The following is a 23546-nucleotide window of genomic DNA, read 5'->3' on the forward strand; positions in this document are numbered from 1 at the left end:
CTTTTCCATCTCTTTCTCTCTCCCTCACTTTCTCTCACTGTCTCTCTCTTCACCTCTTTTCAAGGTTACTCACTTGTGTTTATCCAGGGAGGAATCACCGCACGCGTCTCCCCTCCTCTGGCGGAGGACCATGTGGGGCTCATGAATGTAAGTGCCCCCTTTGTTGGTTAATTCACTTTCATTGAGTTCATTCCCTTAAAGGCGATGCGTTCAGGTTTTTGTTTTTTTTCCACCACTTATAGCACATGCACAATGGGGTTGTCATACATCGGAGGAGTGGAGTGGAGTGGGTGTGGGGTGGGTGGAGCGGGGCTATTTTTGGGGGCTTGAATGCTCCATGTGGGTCCAAGCATGGCTGGGCTAAGTGCACGTGTCTGCTTCTGTCATTGTCTGGGGGTTCGCTGTAGTTCTCCACTGGACTTTCTACATGTGGTTCAAGTCATTCGGTGACTTTTGTTTGTACTTTGTGACAATCCTGATTCCGTGTAGCAGTAATGCATTTATACATTTAAACAAGAAACGGCAACACACAACGTCTGTTTTCTTGTGCAAACCGTACGACTACGGTTGATAAGACATCACAAATGAAGCCTTATTGTATTATCACAGTTAACACATTCTGATTGAGCACAATTTAAAGTAGAAAAAAGATAAATGTTGAAATTGAAGGAGAATCAAGGAGAATTTTTTCTGTATGAATCAGAATCCAAACTTTTTCTCCCGTTTTGCATGACAGATGCGTTTAATTTTACCGCTAGCTTGTTAGTGGTATGCCGCCTTTGTTTACTTATGTTTCCTTTGTTTTCCTCGTGTCCAGATCGCACGGAAGTTTTCGCATTCTCCTGAACATATTACACGACTTAATCTTTTCCTAATCAGTGCAAAAAAGGCCTTGTTTGTTTGGACCGTTTGTCACTGTGGAGAATATGCTGCTACGATTTGAATACACAACCTATTTCCTGATTTCTGAGAACATCAACAAGCTTGACAAGTAGCGTGATGTCATGCCTTTCATTACGTTGTGCTGGAGTGAGGATTTATTTATTTACCTTTAGTGTTTGCTCTCAGATGCCTCCGTTGCAGCTCTTCCTCTTTGCACACTCTTTTCTGAAAAACAAACAAAACAAAACCCCATCATGGTTAAAAGTTAAATTCTAATTTATTTTGTTTGACACAAAATTGTGGATTTTCACCATCAAACACGTTCCCATGTTTCACTGCAACCGCAGTGTCTGATGAAAACTGAAATGGACAAAAGTGATGAATAATACAGCGAGTGTATACACTGTCATCAATTATAAACAGCTTGCTCAGTTAGATGGTGAACAAGCACATCCATGGCAAACATGTGACTCTCTACGAGGTGGTTATATTAATGGTTTCCTGCTTGACATGTCACATCAAACTTTGCATTTGAAGGTTTCATAACTGAAAATACTGCCTCAAAACAAACATGCATAGCTCTGTAATTATTGAATTATGATGCTAAAATGCATTTAGCCGCTGATGTGCTTGGTTAGAGTTCCTCGATGGCCATTCTTAAGTGCAAAAGAAAGTAAACATGTCTTTGCTGTTGACTAAAAACTATTGTGAAACATCATTTTGCGCTAAAGTGCTGAATGTGATAACTCTCATAAAGAATCATCTTCACTTGACACATCAAGGATGTTTCCCCCACAACAGCAGCAGCAACAGAAGCCCTGACGTTTTTTTAAGGGATTTGTTGACTTTATTCTTAAGGCCCAAGGCATGTTTAAATGATGCCCATCTTTCCTGGATGAAGTTTTAAGGAATCCTGACCTTTTTCTTAGAGTTGGATGAAACGTTTCATTGCTCAATTCAAACCGAGCCAACAGAAACCTTTTGAAGTGACCTCCATACTGCTGCGTTCATGCAATTTAGAACATCACTTCATCTCTTCATTCTCCATTATGGATTCCACACACTCCACTCCGTTATCAGTACTGACATGTGGAGAGGCAGGTGTTGGTGAATGCGTCAGGATGTGACAGCTGTGCACCTGGAGCTGCTGTTAAAGCAAAGTGAAACAGTGTGTGGAGAAAGATTTAAAGACATGTCACCTTGGTGGAGTTACATGTGAGTTCATGGGGAGTTTGGGAAAGCAAATGGTAATTAAAAAGGGAATATTGTTTCAGTATTCTTGAGGCTGACACTCCACTGTTTGTGGTTTTTATTCCGCACAAACTCCTCTTTTAATGCGTTTTAACTCATATTAAAATCTAACCTCCTTTGCTGTTCGAACCATTTGCATGATACACTTGAATTATTTTCAGTCTCAACACCCTCTTTGCCATAGCTCAAGCTTGGAAGCTTTGGCATCACCGGCTTCCAGTGTGTCCAATCTTTTTTATGTATTGCCAAAACTTCCCCCACACACCTCCCAACCACCCTCACAGTTTCTATAAAATCCCATCCTCTCTCTGCTGACAACTCTGAGAGTTTGGCATTCAAATCTCAGCTCTCCAACAGCCTCAAAATCTGGCTCTGCTCCTTTCCACCTCCTTGTTTACACCGACGAACAAGAAAATGACTTTGAATAGAAATAAAGGACGGAGGGAGGGGGGGGGGGAGTTAGGAACCGATAAAAAGCGGGGTGTAAATGGAAGTCGAGGCTTTCTATTTGCACTGGCCCCCTTTCATCCACCCTGGGGGTATAGGGCTGTGTGAATGAGTCAGTTTGTTCCATGGGTGACCAAACATGGCACTTGAATGTTTATCTGCATAATGACAATACTCGACAGAGCCAAAGACACTTGGAGATGAGATGGACTGTGAACTGGTCAAGTGCCCCGGTCTGTTTCTCTTCAGTCTCTGCCGAACACACACAGAGCCCAGTGATGGTGATCCAAATGTCTTTCAATATGCTGCCTATTTGTGCCAGCCTCTTTGGGACAATAGTGGGGTCTCTACTGGGCTGGGAGCCTCATACTGGCATGTGTGAGAACTCACATTTGATAGCGACAACATTCACCCGATATTCAATGGCAGTGGACACGGTGTGGCCTGGAATGAACTCGTGACTGGAAAAGCTGTACAAAATGTTGTTTGACGCATCTCAGTCGACTCGATCACAGGAGCGCTTCAAGCAACTCTGGGGCCCAGAGCCACTAGCATGGGGAAATGTTAAGACCTGAGTCACACCTTTCATGCCCGTGTGTTCATAGAGGTCCGCTATGGTCTGAGTGACATAAATGTCGTACGTCATGTTCAACTTGTCCACAGACAGATGTGGACAAGTTGTGCTAAGGAAGTCCATTGGTGTGCAGACAACTGAGCAGTCAAAGAATACAAGGGCATCCAAATGAGGATGGACTCCTTGCAAGAAATCCCAATTACTGGAATATAATATAAAACTATATAATGTGAGTTTAAGTATGCATGTGAAATGTGGCACTGATGCTGACCCTTATTTTAGTAGGAATGTAGGTGCGGACATGGAACACAGAAAGTATCACACAGGTCAAAGGGCGTTTCAGAATAATAATCAGGGCCACAAAGATCAATTTGGAAATATTGGAAACTAGGTGCCTTAATCTACAAGTTACAGTGTAGAGACAAATAATCTACAAAAAAAACATTACTAATTTCTTGGCTGCTGCCTCACGTTACCATGACAGACAAAATCAACAAAGCATGATGTGTTTCTATCAATAAACAGGATACAACAGAACAAACCTGATAAATATCAACAAATGTCCTTCTGGATAATACAATAGCTGATACAGTTTGTCTCATCTGTTGTGCAAAGTCTTTGTACAGCTTAGTATCCAATCGATGAACGCAGAGGCTCTGCCTGAACACTGCCGCCTGCATTACATTTGCTCTTTGATTAACTGAAGCACAGAGTCAGTGTCTGGCCTACATGGAAAAGTGGATCGAATCATTGTGCCCTCGTGGAGAATTCATAAACTGGGAAAGTAGTGCTGGGAGAGCCGGTCCCACAGCCGGTGGAGTCTTGTTCTTGCTTTATCACTTTGTCATGATTATGACATCAGCGTGTTATTCCAGGAAACGACGCAAACTAATTACAGGGAGTGTGATTAGAAAGTGAAACCTCAAAGCGCTGCACTCTTCGTTCGTTCATTGTCCCAACATGTTCGAGCAAATGCGGACTCAATTCGACCAACTTCAAGACAACTCTCACCTTACTTGTTAGAAAACGACATAGAGAATGAGTTGGGCCTGTAACTGGAAGGTTTGTCGGTTGAAATTCTGGGGCAGGCTGAGGTGCCCCCTTCGCAAGGTACCCAACCCCCATTGCTCCCTTGGTGCAGATGCATGCTGCCCACTGTTCCTGCAATATGTTTGGGTTTTTCCTACTGGTGTGCAATCAGAAGGATGGGTTCATGAAGTTGTATTCTATTCTATTTTAAATGCAGAAGTAAAATTCACCATCACTGATTGGTTTGTATGCAAATATGAGACATTTTAATACAACTTGATGCGAGGGAGACATGTGCGGAGGCAAGTGAATGACACATGAGGCAATTCGACCTTCATGACTGGATTTGTGTGCTTCTGCCTGAACAAAGCACAACTGTCTATTCGACGTCTGCTGAAATTGAATCTCTTTTTGTTTACATCTGGCTTTAGGGAAAGCCACAAACAGAATGCGGCTCATAAAAGTCGTTGATCACCGGCTTGGCAAACTGCGCCGAAAGCAGGAGAAACAAAGAGCACATTTCTATAACGCAGAGGATAAATGACTTATTAAGCCCAGAAACTCGAACAATATGTTCCTCCGAGGATGCAGAAATTGACTTTGACGTCCAAGCTACTGTGTGTTATGCTATGATCATAAAGATAGGGATATTGACAGTTATGGTTTCATATGCAACTGTTTTTACTCACAATTATAATACTAATATCCGATCAGTCTGGGGAGCTCAGGCTCAGTCACTGATGCATCAGTATTTCATCAGGCTGTATTTCCATAATGTGACAAATATCTTAACCGTTTGATATAAGAGTTGTTGACCAGCACAAATGGGATATTTCTGCATGATTTGCAACTCCGGCTGCGTTTGCTGCAGGGAAACGCACGGCCAGAGCAAAACGGGACGAATGGAATGACCTTTTTCTCGCAGCTGAGAAAGTGGAACTGTTGCTGTCTTGTGTGTGCACTGTCATCAAGCCAAAATGTCCTCGAGACATGTAAAACGAACAGAAAGGTCATTTGGAGTTTGCTGTGTTAATATATGTCGGAACAGATTGTGTCACTGCGATAGGATCGCGAGGAGATGGTGGGCATGGTTTGATGAGACCTGTGGGCCATGTGCCGAGTTTGACTGACGCGTTCACTGTCAGCACCTTCACACGCTGCTCCTGCAGCTTCATGTGTGTTTAACGGGAGGCGTTTGGTGGAGATTGCTGAGTGCAAATATAGCCCATGCTGAAATATGCAAAGCCATGCATTCCAATGCAATATCACTAATGGTCATATAGATTGTGTGGTTTGTTTGCATGGCCATTGTCTCTTCTCTATACACTTTGGAAAAGTGCTGTGGGTGGTTTATTGATTGGCACTCCGAGGTCAGCATATGGGCGTGTGTGTCAGAGAGTGACCCTGTGTGTCTGCGGTTGGCAGTATTTATCACTCCCGATGTTAGAAGACCAAAGACAAGGTGCTGGCTTGGCCTAAGGGGGGGTAGCGTGAGCTTGATAGAGAAACAAAACACGTAGAGAGGCCAAAGAGCCATGTAAGACGCTTTGTCCCCTGGTTATGCACCTCTGTGTGCCAGCCTGTCTGTCTGCCCTACCATCTGCCTGTCTAAATACTTCATTAAGGGTGACTTGGATATTTGTTATGCCTCTTGAACCCTCGCCACGCTTTGAGCAACTGAGTTCTGTCAAGTACAAGGATTTGCCATGGACTGTGAGCCGAACTGAATTATTATTCAGATGAATCCAATGTGGCTCAGGGGTTGGCACTGCTGCCTCCAAGGTTCAGTCCATAGTCTGCATTATTCACTTCCTGAACCCTGCAGTGCCCAGGAAAAGTTAAGTTATGAAAAAAACCTTGATTCTTAGCATATCAGCTAAACTGTTAACAGGTACATTAACAGTTTATTGATAATTTAATCCTTCCAAAGACTTTAATTTTAGTATTATGTTATGAAAACTTTGTTGTTGCTTTGCAGTGTATGCAGTTGTTATTTAATACATGTTTGTGCAGCTACTTAGTTGTACAGCCAATAGGAGGCGCTCTCTTTCTCTCTGTACTGACCTGTGACCAAACCACCTGCACGACCTTGGTTGTCTACTTACTTACACATTCTACACTTTGTGCTTGAATGTACAATAGGGAAAATAATGTCATCAGCATTAAAGCATACACGACAAGAGCAAGTCAGAGGTACATCAATATATACAACTTTTGCAGAGCCGTTCGGCCGCAGTGTTCACTCATCAATCATCCTTACACGCAGCCACTGCTCCATGCCCGACTCCTGTCATTCAAAATGTATGAGAACCTCCACTGAATTATGTCCGCAAACATCATTCAACGTCAAGTCGCTTTATTTGTTCCCTTTGAGGCAAACAAAACAAATCGCAAAATAAAATCAGCCTTGAATGATGGAAGGTTCCACCATTTGGTTTGGATTTGTAAAGGCTGTTAACATTAACATATGTTTGAAGATTTCTGATTACTCAAATCAAACCTGAGAGCCCAAAAGACACGTTTTTAATAATTCAAAGCATTAATGATCCAACTGAGACCATCATTTATTCCATTCATAATTCACACTGTCGTCACACTGCCACCACAGTGTATGAAAAACCCACCTCACCTTCATACAAAATGCATAAGCTTTGATGGATGTTCCCGGTCTCACTGACATGAACTCCATCTGCATCCGCAGTAAGCATCCCTCATTCTTTCTATGGCCACAGAAGATACATATGAGCTTTTAGATTCACTGTGAACAAAGTGAGATGTTCCCACATTTGTGTGTATATGTGTCAGTGGGGATGGCAGGCCCATAAATCAGAATATTCTTACCATCAGGTGCACTACAGTACATAAAAACAATGGATTACATTTCCCACCATCACACACACACACACACACAAACTGCATGGACACTGCGGTGATGATAGCAGGGAAATTGGAGAGAGCCTGACTTTCACTTATAACTTATTCATGCTTCACGCCATCACTTGGCACACCTGGGAACAAGTCGTTTTCTTCTCACAGTGGGGAGGCTCGTCTAAAGCAGCAGCGTATGACTTTAAAATAACAACTTGCTCCTCAATCAAACTCACGTCGAGTTTCCCATTTCGTCTCTCCGTTATCTAAACTGCAGCACAGTGCTGTGCCGTTCCCGGGTCAACAGTGGAACACGGCTTCAGGCACGGCCGATTGAATCAATGGCACTGAAGGGATTCGTCCTAAAAGGTCATAACTGATGTGTGTGTGTGTGTGATATGTGACGAAACCATCAGTTCATCAAAGTCATTTAAGTTTGAATGACTTCCCGCAAACACGATTGGTTTTCGTTCCAGTTAAAGTCGCGGAACATTTGCTGACGAGTCAATGATGTTCGCGATCCATCATACTGATATGGCACAAGTTCAACTGATGGATGGCACAGAGATAGAAGGTCATGCCTGTGAACTTTTTATAGACATCTTTATGGATGATAACGTGAGTGTTTATGCAGCAAAATGACAGATCCACAGAGCTATTCATGAGACAATTTTCCTTTTGGCTCATTATGAAACTAAAGCAGGACAATTTGGATAATGGCAAGTGGGAAACAGTGATTGTATGTCATATACCTGCTGTTACATTGGACATAATTATGATTTCAGTTAAAAAGCTGACTCCAGCGTAATGATCTTCCCTTTTGCCGCAAACTCAAAAAATACAATTTTATTTAAAAAAAAATATATATTCTATCGCTTTATCCTCCAAATGAGAGGTAAAAAGAATTTTTCACACATTCAACACAAGGTCCACTGTTCTCTGCTCTGTGGGAGATTTTTTAAAATACATAATGCAGAGATGTGTGCCGTGTGACAGTAATCACCGGAGAACAAATTGGTGCATGATACTCACAGATTAATTATATGAAGAAACTGGTTCACTTGTTTAATGATGCTTTACATTAAGGAGTATAATTCAGTTGCTGCAGGACTGACTTGAACTTCTAATCATCTTCTGACATCTGTGATATTTTTGTTATTTGTTAAAGACCTGAGAAACCTAATATCTCCTATTGATGATTTGACTGTTGTAGTGTGATGGCTTTGCTTGAGGCCCAGAAGCAGGGACACGAGTCTCTTCATGACAGTTTGAGGACACACTGGACTTGCTGAGAGCTAATGATGATGCCGTCTGACACCCATACAGTATGTGAATATGTGTGGGTGTGTGCATCCTGAAGGATTTTGTGTGTTATTTTAGACACGTGTGCGGGGTTGTGTGTGCTTCGCTGTGTATGGGGCATATTTGCATTAGCCTGGATGATGCTTGCAGAGATTTTCTTTGGCGCTACACAGAATAACCCTGAGCTATTGCTGCTATAGTGAATGTGTCAGATTCTGGCGATGGAGCTCGATGTGTGTCTGTGTGTGAGAGAGTGAGTATGTGTGTGTGCATGCATCATTTAGACATTGGATGCTGTCAACTTAATCTACACCATATAACCTGGCGAAGAAAATGAAAACACAACATCCTACCTGATGTTTCTATCACTTCCACTTTGATTTATGCTTGAAATAAGCCAAGATTTCCACAGCTACTGTTTACTGTATCTTGCTCTGGGTGCTTTGCGTCCGAAATAATCCCAACAGTGGATCAAACACATTTCGGTGGATCAGCTGCCCTCTGTCTGATTCACAATGACTGACAGCGTTGTGATCCGTGTTTCCTATTCCGGTTTTTTTAAAGGATCTTATGGCCTGCACCTGAGGGTGTGTTTGTCAGTTCACATTCAGACAGACACGACCGCAAGCACTCAGATGCACGGTACTTGAACTCTGATGATTCATGCAGTAAATGAGCGATTTTAGGTGATAATGTGTCTCTAATTTAATCAAGTTGGGGAAGGGAACATATTTATTTTCTCATAATCAATCAATTATTCCATTAAAGCCTTTCCCCTTAATGTAAATCAAGTGATCTGGGAGAGAACTAGACTTCTGCACCTCCGCTGGTCTCCATTTACAGCATTTGGGAAATCTGGCCCATAACAGGACTGTTTCTTCAGCTCAGTTCAGAGAGAACTAGCTGTATTACTAAGTAGCCGCACATACATGTATTGTCAGTGGAAAAACTGCTATTCCAGCATTGATAACATCGCTGGAACTATTCCCTTAAATCTGAAAATCGACGGAGGAGCATTTCAGAGATGGAGCGATTGCCTTATGACATCTGTAATCTTGCCTACTACAGCTCTAATGGATTCAAATATTGCATGTTCTATACCTCAAAACCCTCGCTGTGATCCTGCTCCCACCTGTTTCTCCACACTCGGACCAAGAACAAAGCTCCTTCCTCTCAGATCCTGTAATCGGAGAGGAGATGTTGGCTTTTCGTGAACATATAGCGTCCTTAAGCAGCCGTACTGTTTAACCGGGTTAGGTGCATCACTCACCAGCGTGCGTTGTATTTCATTTTAATGGCGCTATTACTTTCCTACATTTAAGAGCGGGAGCAGGGATCTGAGTGAAAGGAGGAGGGAAAGCAGCGGAGGAGGAGGAGTTAAACCGAAACATGTGTACATTTTTTAAATAATAGTTTCAATTTGGAAAGAAAACTGGAGCAAGAGCAGAACTTTGTACCTGAGCACAGACAATTAAAAAAAGCCCTATTTTGGGGTACGTATGTATGGTCATCCATCACTCAGTCTTTATCTCCTCCCCTCCCTTCCTCATCTTTTAATCTGTCTGTCTCACTCCCTCTTCTCCTCTCTTAAAATCCTTTTTCTGCCTTGCCTTAGACTTTCACATATTAGATCCGTTTGTTCACCGGGGTCACCTGACAGACACAGATAACTCACAGACACTCACAGCAGTGTCTCCACAACAGGCCTCTAAACATGCTCACTTCTTTCCTTCTCTCCTTCCCTCCTAATCCAAAAACTCTCCATCTTCTCCTCAGTGATCGTAACCAGCGCTTTACCACACACATGTGAGGTCACTTCATGAGGGTGAGAGGTCTGTTTCGGGGGAAACGCGTTCCACATTTTCCAAGACAAAAGAAAAAACCAAGAAACAACTCTTTCCGTCGATCTAAAGAGTCGCAAACACAATTTTGTGGTCGGTCACGCTTGAAAGTAAACATACGGACAGCTGTAGGGTATACCTCCGAACTTCCCATGAGTCATGTGATGTGAATGCATCTCTAATGCACTGTCCAAGGCAGTGATCAGTGACTGGGGGAGGTGTTAAGGTGTGATATATCGCAGTCATAAAGATGCCTCTGGAAGACAATATGCTGATGAAGCTCATGTGTGTATGGTCGTTTCATGTACTTGCGGGTGCCTTCATGCAACAGTGCTGACTTGCGTTGTTGCCGCATACCGCAGTGTGTTTATTTTACCTGGGCGTTCCACTAAGAGAAGTCTAAAATATCAAAGTGTTGTCGTCACATGCTTGTGCACACATGTGCGCCGTGAACTTCACTAAAACCTCCGGCTACCCACAGAGTCGGTGCCCTCTGCAAAGGTCTCGGTCGTAAACCCTGTCGTCCTTTATCCCCATAATGGGCTCACGTCAGGAGGAGAGGCAGACTCCGTCGCATTCCACTCATTCCTGGTTGTTAAAAATAAGACCGCTCTAAACTCAAAAGCACAGGGCCAGCTCTGCTAAATTCAGAGTAGGGAGAGTTGAAGGGGCAAAAGTGCAGTCAGAAGTTTGCAGTCGCTCTCATTTCACCACAAATGTTTTTACTTTCCTCTTTATCTTGTTCCTAACAACCAATACCTATATGAGACTGAACTGGACGTGATCTTTGTGTGCCTTTGATGTCTTATTGGAGAAAAGTTGCAGAAAAAAAAGTACATTTTTAAGTATAAAAATCAAAAATGAGCCAAATACTTGTTGTAATTGGCTGAAATAAGAGCAACCTATTAGCAAAAATAATAATATAGGAGTTTTGGTATTCTGTTCTTGAGAACAGAAGAAAAATGAGAACACACTGTAATGAGAACATTGAGATTGAGATTTAAAAATGGCTTCCCAACCTAATATACTTTTACTTTGTCCTCTGCATGCGAGTCGCTGCCTGCTGCAGATTGCCCATTGTGCCGAGAATTACTATCACGACCTCAATATCCTCCGCCTTTTTGCACATTTGCACAATGTCACTGGACAATCAGAATACCACCCGCAGCAAGACAGGCACACGCACAATAGTTCAAGGTGAAAAACCATCAGTCCACCTTGCTGCATATTGTGGCAGCGATAGATTGGTGTATAACCATCAACAACAGCTGGTCCCGGGAGGTTTAGTGGAGAAGGAAACTTTATAAAGTCATCCTTAAAAGTGAGGTTGGTTGTGAAAGAGCTGACAAAATAGATTACTTTGTAAAAAAAAAAAAAAAAAAAAAGTCACTGACCTCCGGTGATTTGGGGATCACAGATCCAGATTTTTACTGCTCCAGCCACTTATTCCTTTCTCCCTGTCCTCACTATAGCGGTTATGTTTTCCCTTTTTTCGAATCGCGCTACTAATAATGTGCATATGTAACAGTTGGCGCCGCGGAGAGTTTGTTTTCCTGATGTTACCGAGAAAGACGGAAACTCTTTCCAGACGAACATTCTTTACCAGCCACACTCACCTCAGCTGATCCCTCTAGAAACACACAATTTGTTTAATTTCTGGGAAGGTTTTGGGGTTGAAACTATTTTTTTTTTAATTTTTTTTTTAACCAAATCCACGACACAACCTCTTTGCACTCGAGCTGTGATTCAAGCTCATTTTATGTGTAATCTAATCTAATCTATATCTCTATGTCGATTGCTTGGTGTTTCAGTGGCGCCCTCAGTTTTTTCTTTTTTTTTTTTTTTTTTTCTGGAATTCATCCGACTGAAGAAAGACTGTTTGAATTGATGCATAAAACTTAATTCAGGCTCTGGCTCTGCGGTACTGCAGTCCATGGACGAAGGTTCAGAATTAAACCAAACACTTCAGAGTTAAGAATCTACACGACACGACTCCCCTCCTTGAGGGCAAGATGTTCGGGGATTATTTGGAATAAAGCTGCCAATGAGAAGCTGGGCTCCAAAGCTTTCACATCACATGGTCCGTAAAGATTTAATAGGAAGTTTGAGTTCATAGTTTTCCTCCTTACTGGGCTCCATTCTGCTTGTCATTATTCACAAAGACGAGACTAAAAACTTGTGCATCAGAAATGCTGGAGAGGAGATTTAGTTTAGAGACAGCAGCATTGTTGATCAAAGATTGCGGTTCTGGTGGGGCAGCGTGCCTCGTGTGGGAGGGCGAATGACTGACTTGTGTCTCGGAGATTAATTTAAGCTGCTTTCCTTGTGGGCTGCATTAAAAAGAGGGGGTTTATTAACGTGGAGCGGTGAAAACAGCTGAAGTTTGAAGGTGAAGTGAGCGAGGGAGATATAAAAACATAACTACAGAGGAGGGGGTTGCTACTGAGGGTGTGCCACAAAGGTAAATATACAGTGCTTTTCAGTTAATAAAAAAAAACAAACAAACCCCTGTTTCAGAGTTATATACCTTATGTTCTTATATTTTCTTTAACTCAAACAGTACAACTGAGCTGCATTTGCTTGTTTTCTCCATTCATTCTCATGTCTGCTTCTTGTTATATATGACAGATGATAAAAAAAGTGGTAAAAAAAAAAGAAGAAGAGACATTTACTGGCAATAAAAGAGCATTTCAATTAAAACTGGGTTCAATTGTTTTGAAGCAGCCATATTTGTTTTTGAAATTACGATAGCGGCGATTATGACGTGAACACATGGTAAAGTTACTGTCAGTGATCCGAACATTTTTTCGTGCAGATGTTTCAAATTAAAAGCCTTCCAGCAGCTAAAAGGGAAAATAGTTCCCTGTCTTCAAAGACTTTCGGTGCCAAACTTCAAAAAAATGGGACTGGACGGACGACAATAAGGTAGAATTATTAAAGCTACTTCAGAAAGCAGTAATCGTGGAGAGTTGAGCAAGTATTTGTGAATGTACATAACAATTAACACAATAAACACAAATCAGATATTATGGTGAATGAAAAAATATGAAGCAATGCAGCTTCCATTGGCAGGAATCCTGAGTTACTGTTCGTCTGACCAGTTTGACGGAGGAGTGATCAGTGGCTGAGGAGAAATTAGAAAAGTTGACTTTAAAGCTGCCTTAGTGGCTCGCTAATGTTTGCCACGGGTCAAGTTTGCATTTATTTGCATTATCCTGACTGCATTATCTGGCTGGGTTTGCTCAACTTTGAGAAATTCAATTAAGCACAGCTTCGGTTAGACTAACACAATTATTCTATTCTTTCTAACGTCATGTAATTGCACTTAGTGATTGGCCCGTGCAGTCGGGGGCAGCCCACTGGCAGATTTGAATACAGGGAAGGAGAAGGGGAGGGATGGACAGCGAGGAGGAGGGGCAGGGAGATAAAGAGGTGGGCGGTGCACTCGTTTGCTCTCTTTCTCCCTCTCTCTCTCTCTGTGTGCCGGGTCAGGGTGGAAAGGCTTCCACAGGCAGGGGGAGGAAACATGTCATGAGAGGTGATAACACAGCCACAGAGGACGTATCCACATCCTCACTGACTCCCAACTTCGCTGCTCACCGCTGATTCTGCTGCTGTTTCCCACAGAGAAGAGAGGGAGCCAAAGATAGCCTCTCTCTCCCACTTCTCTCTCTTCCTCTCTTTTTTTTTTTTTACTTTGTTTGTGGACGATGGGATTTTAATCATGTGGAAGGTAAGAGGACGGAGCTTTGTTGGGCTTTATTGTACACTGTACTGCATAATACAGGCCTGTCTCAGTGTGTCTTAGTTACTTATTAAAGTCTGGGAGAGTCTCGAGGGGTTTCCCGCTTGCTCGCTTCCTCCATATGAGATCAGAAATGATTCTCAGTGGAAATTAGGAGTGGAAGAATTGAGTGCCAGCATTACAGGAATGATAATGATAGAGCAGTGGCTTCAGAGATTCAACCAATGAGGGATGTGGAGCCATGTGCATCACAGTGGTGGAGAAACTTCTGCAGGAGCAGTGAGGTTTACCAAAGAGTCTGTTTTTACCATATTGTTTGTATGATTGTGAACGACTTCTTTGGTTTGAAGGCGTCAGTATTTTTAACCAGAGCCACTTCTGCTTCACATAACCTATGATTTATATATTTTATAACTCCTAAATTGTGAAGTTCACTTGTTGGATGTTTGGAATATTTTCGCGAATATTAACCCAAATTCTAAGAAGCCACTATGTGTTTGTGTGTGTGATGTTGCTTGAAGCCCAAGATTCCTGAAGGCAGTAGACGGTGCCTGAGGGATGCTTAAAATGTGTGCGCGTACTTGAGTGCTGGAAGTGAGTGTGAGTGGCTTTGAAGGTCCCCGAATGTTTGGTCTCTTTGCACTTAAGAGGGCAGGAAGTTTGACAGTGTTAGTTAAACAGCCGGAGCAGAGAGGGCACATTTGGCTGTATGGCACCTTTTTCCTCCATTGTTATCTTATCGTGAGTGTGCATGTAAATGTAACACATGTTTAGCCACGGTGAGGTCTACATCTGTGCCATAGCCTGTTTGTAAGAGCCTCCCAGAAGCGGACTTATAACACAGCGTCTCCCCCCCCCACCCCCCCCGTGTGCTGAGGCATGTTAAGCATGTATGGATGCATGTGTGTTCAAGTGAGCATGTGTCTCGTGTGTGTGCCGAGGCGTGTGTCGTATGTGACAGCTGGCTGCCACGGGCTCAGCGCTGCCACTGATCCCGCTCACCTGCTTTGGGTCACAGGGATCAAGGAAATCCAGGTTCAGTGTTCCGAGCTGCGGGACAATGGGGAACCTCGAGGAAGCGAAGCCGCTGTAACTTTTCACATCGTAGTATGAGTTTTTTTTCCCATCTTTGGATTTAAAGTAAAGCATGCTGGACTTCTCTCTGCCAACATCTCTTCATGCCACGCATATGAAATCTATATTCTTTTTAAACACGTTAGATGTGGTGAATGTACTATAGCAAAGACGTGACTGCAGCTTGCATTATCTCAACGTTGTTTTGACATGCTAGGAAGTTTTGTTTGCAGTTGTCACCGTGCTGACCAATATAGCAACAATGGTATTGTCGCCGTCTCTTTTCCTGTTTCCAGTGGTATTGTCAGCCCACAGCTTGAGAGACGCATATTGAACCCCCACCCCCTGAAGATCGACTGTGGGAACCATGTAGAGACAGCTTTGTCAAGTGCCTCTGCATCTTATTAAGATGCTGTTTTAGTCTTGCTGTTCGTCACAAGGAAAAGGCAACGTTGACTTCATCGTCAAAGCATCAGCAATCGCCCACTTCAGACGCTCCCGGGGTCAAACTACTAATTGCTGTCTAAACATTCTTTGAAAGGGCAGACTGGATTTGTTATTTTTTTTATAATTTTTTTTTTTTTTTACTCACACTCACACCCCCTCCTCGTTTCCACTCCAGTTCAGTTCATTTTATTCACCCCACTGCATTCTTTAATGATCAACTGAGAAAAAAAAGACACGTGCAGGGCTGCCATGGGAAATTCAGTCGTCAGAAGTGTCGCTGTTTGAAAAAATTGCCGCGCAGACCTCAAGTTTTACCATTTAAAAGTGTAGGGGGGCAACTTTTAAAAATGAACAGGAAGTTGTTTGCTGTACGTCAAAACAATGGGAGGTAAGAGCAACATTGCAATAGTACAGTGAGACGACTGCAAACAGAAGTGAATTCTATGGATCGAAAAACCCCCAGGTTTTTCTTGTTTTTCTTGCTCGTGATGATCATAATACGATCATCAAAAGTTACGCACTGCAGCTTTAAACTAGGAATATTTGATTATTTCACATGTGCCACTTTCCTTATAATGGAACATGTTTGAGATCACCGCAACACAAACCACCACTTCTTTCCAATCCAATACAGTTCATATTCATATTTCATGCAGTCATCCTGCAATCTCATTACACTTGTGGCCAGAAGTTTAACACAAATTACACTAAGTACAAGTATAAAGTGTCAAAAGTTAAGTGCTCATTAAAACAACAATCACAGCTGTCAGCCATTGCTTGGTTTTGGTTCTTTTTTTCTTCTGTCACAGCTATTTGATACATATAGAAGGTTCTTGGGGTTCATCTGCTGCAGGATGACATGTTAAATGTCAGGTCACGAGCCTCATGTGCAGCGTTCATACTCCAAATATGCAAAAAAAAAAAAAAAAAAAAGAAATCATGGAGTTGTAAACGTCCCCCAGCTGTCCATATGTTAGGAATTATGACACACCATGTGCTCTGTGATGTAGGTGAGCATGGCTCTGGTTAAGTTAAACTCTGGTCACAGGAGTACAAAGAGGCAGGTTTCTGTCACAAAACGTCTGCCTGAAACACGTTCATACACATGTAAACACTCCTTTTGGCCGCTCTCCGGGGCCACTTTTCATGTTTAAAAACATTTCATTAACTCATCAAAGTTGCAAAGATAATTTAGCACCCCCGAGAATAACCCCCCCCCCCCCCTCACACACATTAAACCGCTTTCATCTACCGCTAAACACATATTTTCAGGCAACACAAAGGCATTATGGAATAAGTGTAATTATGGAGAGACGCGCGTTAAACTAAATTTGCAGAGTGTTTAAAGTATCATCCAAACTGACGTAAATCATATTTAGCTGTCAGTTTAATACTGACTCTTGCAATCTTTAAAATGTGTTTTTATTTGAATGCATTCATTGTATTTTGCTGACTAACGCAAGTCATCTTTTTCATCATTTGCTCAGCAGACGCAGCAAACGGTGTGTTGATCAGATATTTCTTTACCACAACATGACGAAAATTAAAGTGATTAATCGAAATGTAGTCAGTAGTTCACATCCTAACAATTGTTCATTTGCAGCCTTTGCACTTTGCTAATTACGTTTCATTGAGGTTCAGCCCTATTCAAAACCTCTTTCTACCCCAGAGGGGTGACATTCTCATCACTGTATGTGTGTACGATGGTGATGTAAAGGCCCTCGACAACACCAGGCTCAACTCCAGCCTCCTAAACATCACATCTAATTTCACTGCAGATAATCCAGGTCACACTGCTACACACACACACACACACACACACACAAAACCACAGTGCTACAATCACAAATGTCACCCTTTATCATAATCGCTAATGGCCTCTACGTCTCAGACTACAACCGACCAACCGTGTTACGTGTGACTGACCGCTTTCTGAACATGAAAGGCCCTGATTGGTCACGGCCAGTGTGGTAGGAAGCGGATTAGGGATCAACATAGCAGGGTGTCTGGAATCAGACAAAGACATTGTGTGAGTGTGGGCATACGTGTGGATGTGATTGGCAGCATTTAGCGTGCGTAACTTGAATGAACTCACAGAGACTGAACGACAAGTATTAGGAGAGGAGGAGGAGGACGGGAAGGGATGACAGTGATTTCTTAATCGAACTCTTCTTTGAATTCGACATCTTTTTTTGAGCATTAAAGTGGAGTTTGGGCTCCAGTTTTGGGCACCATCGTGACCTAAGGAGAGTTTTTCCTCTCTAATTGCTCCCACACCTGCGAGCCAGCAAGTCGGAGATGGCATGAAATGAATTTCTCTCACACAAGTGCTGCAAGATTTATCACACACTTCCTGCGAAGCAGTGGCCAAGACTAATATTTTGCTAGGAAATGCAGCCGAGTAATAATTTGCCTCTGCTGACACGGCATGGGAGAATGTGAGCGCGGTCTCAGTGTAGCTGTATATATATATATATATATATAGATAGTATTTTAATCTTGACAGAGAGAGCATGACCCTGAAAAGACGCCTTGTTTTTGCCAGCATGCACAAGGGTGATGGTTAATCTGTCATTGCGAGCCATTTGCTGTAAAAGCAGATTATGGTTTTGTGAATGGCAAATCTCATAAGTAGCACAGGGGTCTTGAAAAGGTCTGCTTTAGATTCTGGTAAAAATTACGTGTAAGTTGTGTTTCATAACTTGTAAAAATGTCAATAATTGATTTTGTTTATTTGCAATAATGAATAATCAAGTGTCCCTATTGTGAAAGTAGGTGAGCGGCATGTGCCATGTGCAAGTTGCACCATGGCGTCACGTTGTTGTTCTAAAACAAATCAGGGCTGTTGATAATATTTCATTCCTCAGTTTTTGTCTAACAATGTTCACTGGGTGCAGATTTTTGTCCAGAAAACTTCAAAGCCAACGACACATTACATCATGTTTGGCCTCAGTTTATTGCTCACTTCTTAAAAAACGTTTTACTGCGTTCGCTCTTTTCTCTTTCTCCTGCGAGTTAAAAGAGAATTGGAATAGCACGCACACGCGCATTGCACAGCTGTTATTCTTACGACACTGCAGACAAAGCCTCACACCTAACCTTAACCATAACCAGGTAACCTCAACCTTAACCTAACCACATTTCAAACCTTAGCTCTAAACTTCAGCTTCCTCGCAAATTAAGTCCTGCCTTATTAGGACCAGGTTTTTGTCTCCATGAGGACTACTGGCCATGACAAGGTCAGTGTTTATGCCAGAAAAGGTCCTAAGGAGGTAAAACACCCACACACACACACACACACAAGGCAAGCATGATGATTATGTGAGCCAGGTCAGCAGGACTGACCTAGTTCTCAGTTCTACTCCACGGACTGCCACATCTGCTCACATCACACGCCACAAAATGTGTTTCTTTAAGCGACGGGGGGTTAAATAGACTTTTTCAGCTCGCTCAAATTATTTTCTGAATGATCTTGCGTCGACGGCGGAGGAACTTCTTCAGATTGATTTGTCAAGCGATGGCGTAGCCGACGCTGAAAGTGCAAAGCCAAGAGGAGTTTCCTATCAAAGACAAGAAACTTGAGTGGACGGCGCCTATTTCCAATCCACATGAGCAGAACATTTCCAAAAAGAAAGACTCGCTCACTCTTCGTGAATATGTTTTAAAATAAGAGAGAAAGAGCCCCTATGAAAATTTTAGTGGAAAAAGCAAAAAGCATTTCGGACCTAATGTTCATAAAATATTTAGACGTAGAGTCGGGCCTAATATAAACAGGAAGGCGGAGGAATATAATGATAGCGTTATGATTTGTTGTTCTGGTAGATGCGCTTGTTTGTTTTCAAAAGTCTTCAAAATGCACTAAAGCTTGGTTTGCAAAAGGTTATTTCACGGACTTTTATGGATCAGAGACCATGAGGAAAGTTTGCTTTCAAAATAATAATAAAACAAAAGGAGAAACAAGGCATCTGAGAGGAGCATCAGGGCACTGACATTTGTAACTATCGGAATTATAATGCGACTCTTGTTACACGGCCGGAGGCACAGAAATAGCAAACTGTCAGTGGAAGAATAAGAAACAGGGAAATATCAGAACACACAAACATTTCCCAAAAACAGTGGACAGATTTGAAACTTTTGTGTGACTTTTGCAAAGTTTTCCATTCTCACAAGATGTGTAGCCTCATAAGATATGATTTAGTCTTGATTTTATCACAATAAATCAGCAATACAGAAGTCTCAAATTGGTGTTAACATCATCGTGCAAGTCGTATTTTCATGTCTGAAAAGTCACAGTGTCTTCTTGTGTGTTGCTTTATTTTGAAATATTCATTAGATTATGTTTCCAAATGACTAGGGGCTGAAATAGGTGCCACCAGAAACTGTATTAGAATCCTTTATATTTGAAAGTTTTGTAATTTTCGAGAGTGGTGCTGCTATTTTGGTTGTATATACAGATTATAATAATAATATTTGATACTAAAATATAAAGAAATTCTGTGCTTTTGTTTCAGATTATGCAAATTGATGTGCCCGTTTTTTCAAAGGCTATTATCATAATCATGATGTGGTAATGCTTGCAGAGAGCAGGGGCTATTGCTGCAGTCGGGACTAAAAATGACTAACTCCGTGATAGAGAGTGGAAAACAGACAAAATACTGACCAAACTGTCACGATGCCAGTCACAGCCTTATTTAAATCAGCCCTCACGGTTAGTTTACGGCTGTTGCATGAAATCCATTTCTAACATTTGTTTTTAAAAAAAGGAAAACTCCTTGCTCTCATGCAGACACTGCAGGGGGAAAAAAAATGAGGAGCAAGACAGTGAAGGATTGTTCTACTAGTCATTCAGCTTTGTGTTGCCCCCCACTGAAAAGTAATGGTACTGACGCACCAGTGGTGATGAGTGTTTCACACACGGGGGCCTCTGACACTCATGATGCACAAGTGATGGTAGGAAAGTAAACAACTACAGAAAGAGGTCCTCTGTCATGTCTTTTTCACCCTTTTTTTTCCTCCTCTAATTTCTCACTGCACTATTTCGACTCTTTTTCCTCATACTTCCTTCTGCTCTGTGCTCCGTCACGTCTGTGCACGGTTCAACAGTGTCACCTATTGTAGGCTGACAGGCATTTCACCTCGTCTCGCACCTGCTAATCTGGATTAGTGTGACCATGCGGAGGCACAGATTTAGTTTGTGTGTGTGTGTTTGTCTTTGTCAGTGTGTGGTGTGTTTATTCTCTTTTTCCTTCTGGGCCTCCACGTTTCCTTCCTGTCAGACAGAAACCTGTCAGAGCTCCATCAGTGTCCAACGTTCCCAGCTTTGTCAGGAACTTTATTTTCCCTGCTTCTGTAATATAGCTGACAGCTGTGTGTGTGTGTGTGTGTGTGTGTGTGTGTGTGTGTGTGTGTGTGTGTGTGTGTACCTGCCTGTCTATCAAGCTACATTAAATTCAGCTTATTTATCAAATATACAGTTCTTAATAAACTGAAAACGGACAATGTTGAAGCTTCTGTTTTTATTTAAAAAAACAAACAAACTCAAAAAAACTGCATTAACCAGACAGTGGCTAACTTTGTCTGTGTGTCTGCAGGACTGGGTTACACAATGATGAGTATCAAGAATCAGTATCGGTGCGTATCAATAACTAATGTGAATATTTATAGTTAGTATAGTCCAAAAATGTCTCAGGGATGTTATTTTGAGGTTTTTGGTTTCAGTTTATTGACCAAATAACTAATTAATGTATATTGTAATTGAACAAGTAAGGCTTTATAAAGCATGTGTAAAGCAACATACATAAAAATCATCAAAAAGTAAAATACTAATATTTGCAAAGGTCACATCTGAACACGGACTTATTTGTCTATCTCAAATTCAGGCTGGCCCCCAGGATAGCACTTGGTTCAAGGTTATCGTGCGTACTGTCACATGTTTGTGGGTGAAATAAGAATTATCAACAGTGATGTTTTATGATCGGAAAGTCTCTCGCCACCATTGAAACTCCCGCTCAGACTCTAATCCCTCATTTTAATGTCTTCCTGGGGACACGAGGACAATGTTCCGTGTTTGTAAATTGACACGGAGGCTGAAAGTAACGGGACGTCCACCTTTTTTTTGTTGTTGCAAGTTTTACTGCACCATCTACAAGCGTCAGACGATACATCTCTGGAAATACAAGGACCTGAGGGAGGCTCTTTAGTGCTGCTGTCTGTCGGTGTGCGTTTGGATCGATCACACAACCGCGAGTGTGAGTGTGTTTGTGCTTCTCCGAGGATCTGCCGCGTTTACAGTCGTCTTTCAAAACATTTCATTTCATCTTAAGGGTGTGATTGCTGAATCACCTCCACCTGCCCCGCACCGCCGCCCCACCGGGGGAACTGTCCTTGAAATACCCGGCCCCATGTGTATTTCATTTCAGCGTCAGCCTTTTTTCTTATTTGGAAAATAAAAGATCAGAGTCGACTCGCATCGCTTTAAATCTTCCTGTAACCTTCATCGATATATATCACGGGGCTAAAGTGAGGCGAGTTTATCTGCAGCCGGATGAAAGCAAATGATGCATAAAGAGATTGATGCAGAGGGAGATTCTGATTGCATGACTGCACTCACAGACAGCTGAGCCCTCAGCTCAGTAAACAGTGACATCTGCTGAAAGCACACAGTGGGAAGAAGAAGAAGAGAGTTGGATTAAAGCAACTCTTTTCGGGAGGAGGATTATTTTACAAGTGATTTTTAAATAACTGTCACTTACACTAAAATTGTCATTCAAAAATCTATGTTGTATCATCTTATAGATTCCATATGTCCTCATCCATTTTTTGTGGTCAGAATATTTTCCTTATTTTTTTGCAGAAGGCAACCAACGGTTGTTTTATTACAGGACACTGGTTATGATCATAAATGCAGGAGACACGCACAAGTTTATCTTGTGTTTATGACTCTTAACCTCAATATTTATATTTTGAGCAGTATTTTGAAACGTGTTTGTTTCTTTTTTCACGCCCCTCCATTTTTTATGAAGAGGAAACAGTGATGACATATTTATCAACTTTATCAGGTTGCTTGCACCCTTTAACTGCACTGATGTGTGTGTGTGTGTGTCTAAATTGGTTGATGTTTGGTTTGTTTGTTGTTGACACTGAGAATCCGTCACTAAAAAAACAAAAAAAAAACAGGAACATGAGCAGAAATGGGGGGAAATGCACACAACGGTGAGCGAACAGACACCAACGGCACAGACTAAAATACACGAGGGGGGGGGAAGAGGGATAATTGAACACAGGTGAAACAGGTGTGGGGCAGACAATCACAATGGAGGGGAAAACAGGACAAAGACAGGAAGTAACACTTGACAAGGTATACAGGAACAACCGCAAAGTAAAACAGGAAGATACAAGTAAATAAATAAAAAAAAGTAACATATGTATTGCCGTTTTATTAATAATGCTAATTCCAGCCTGATTTATTTGGTAATGGTGTGAACAAAAGGAGATTATATTACAGGTATACCTTGTCATCTCCAGTAATTGCTGATTTATGAGAATTAATACCTCACATGGAAACATCTGTTAATAAAAATCAATAATTACCATATAATAAAGTTGAAATCCATCCTCCTTAATGCCTCCCATATATTCTAGAGTCCTATAGAGGTGTGAATCTAATTCAGTAAAAACAACTACTACATGGACCAACATTCAAACTGAATAAAGACAGTCCAGAGGTCATGACGCTAAAGTTGCTACTGTGCTCAACAACAACAACAACAAAAAAACATTTCTAAGATAAACAACATGTAAGACCAGTGTCCACACAGGTGAGTCTCTCTGTTAAGTGAGAGACCCACAGACTAAATGCAGAGCTGCGTGGAAATCATGACTCAGCTCCTCTCCGGGGATATTAATGGACATGTTCACTCATTAAGAAAGTGACTGCAGCTGTGGCTGCAGCTGTCGCTACTGCACCATCATCACACAAAAACAACAACAACAAGCTCTTTGTCGCAATAAGCAAAATGTCACACAGCTGTAAGCAAGGAGTGTGTTTGAAACTCACGAGTCAGCGGCAGTTAGAAAAGAAATAATG

General features: G+C 41.9%; 1 protein-coding gene across 3 annotated transcripts in view; it reads left to right on the forward strand.

Moving 5' to 3' along the window:
- The window catches only part of LOC131455437 (E3 ubiquitin-protein ligase Midline-1-like), a 43646-nt gene continuing 20100 nt past the window's right edge, over positions 1-23546 (forward strand). For 2 of the 3 annotated variants that reach the window (XM_058623057.1, XM_058623059.1), the window contains exon 1: positions 13672-13927. The gene's annotated coding sequence lies outside the window, so the exon portion shown is untranslated. Of the gene's footprint in view, positions 148-13671; positions 13928-23546 lie in introns of those variants that run through there. The other variant, XM_058623058.1, reaches the window with a different exon arrangement.

The sequence above is a fragment of the Solea solea genome, chromosome 2 (genome assembly GCF_958295425.1).
Source record: "Solea solea chromosome 2, fSolSol10.1, whole genome shotgun sequence".
In the NCBI taxonomy this organism is placed as follows: Eukaryota; Metazoa; Chordata; class Actinopteri; order Pleuronectiformes; family Soleidae; genus Solea; species Solea solea.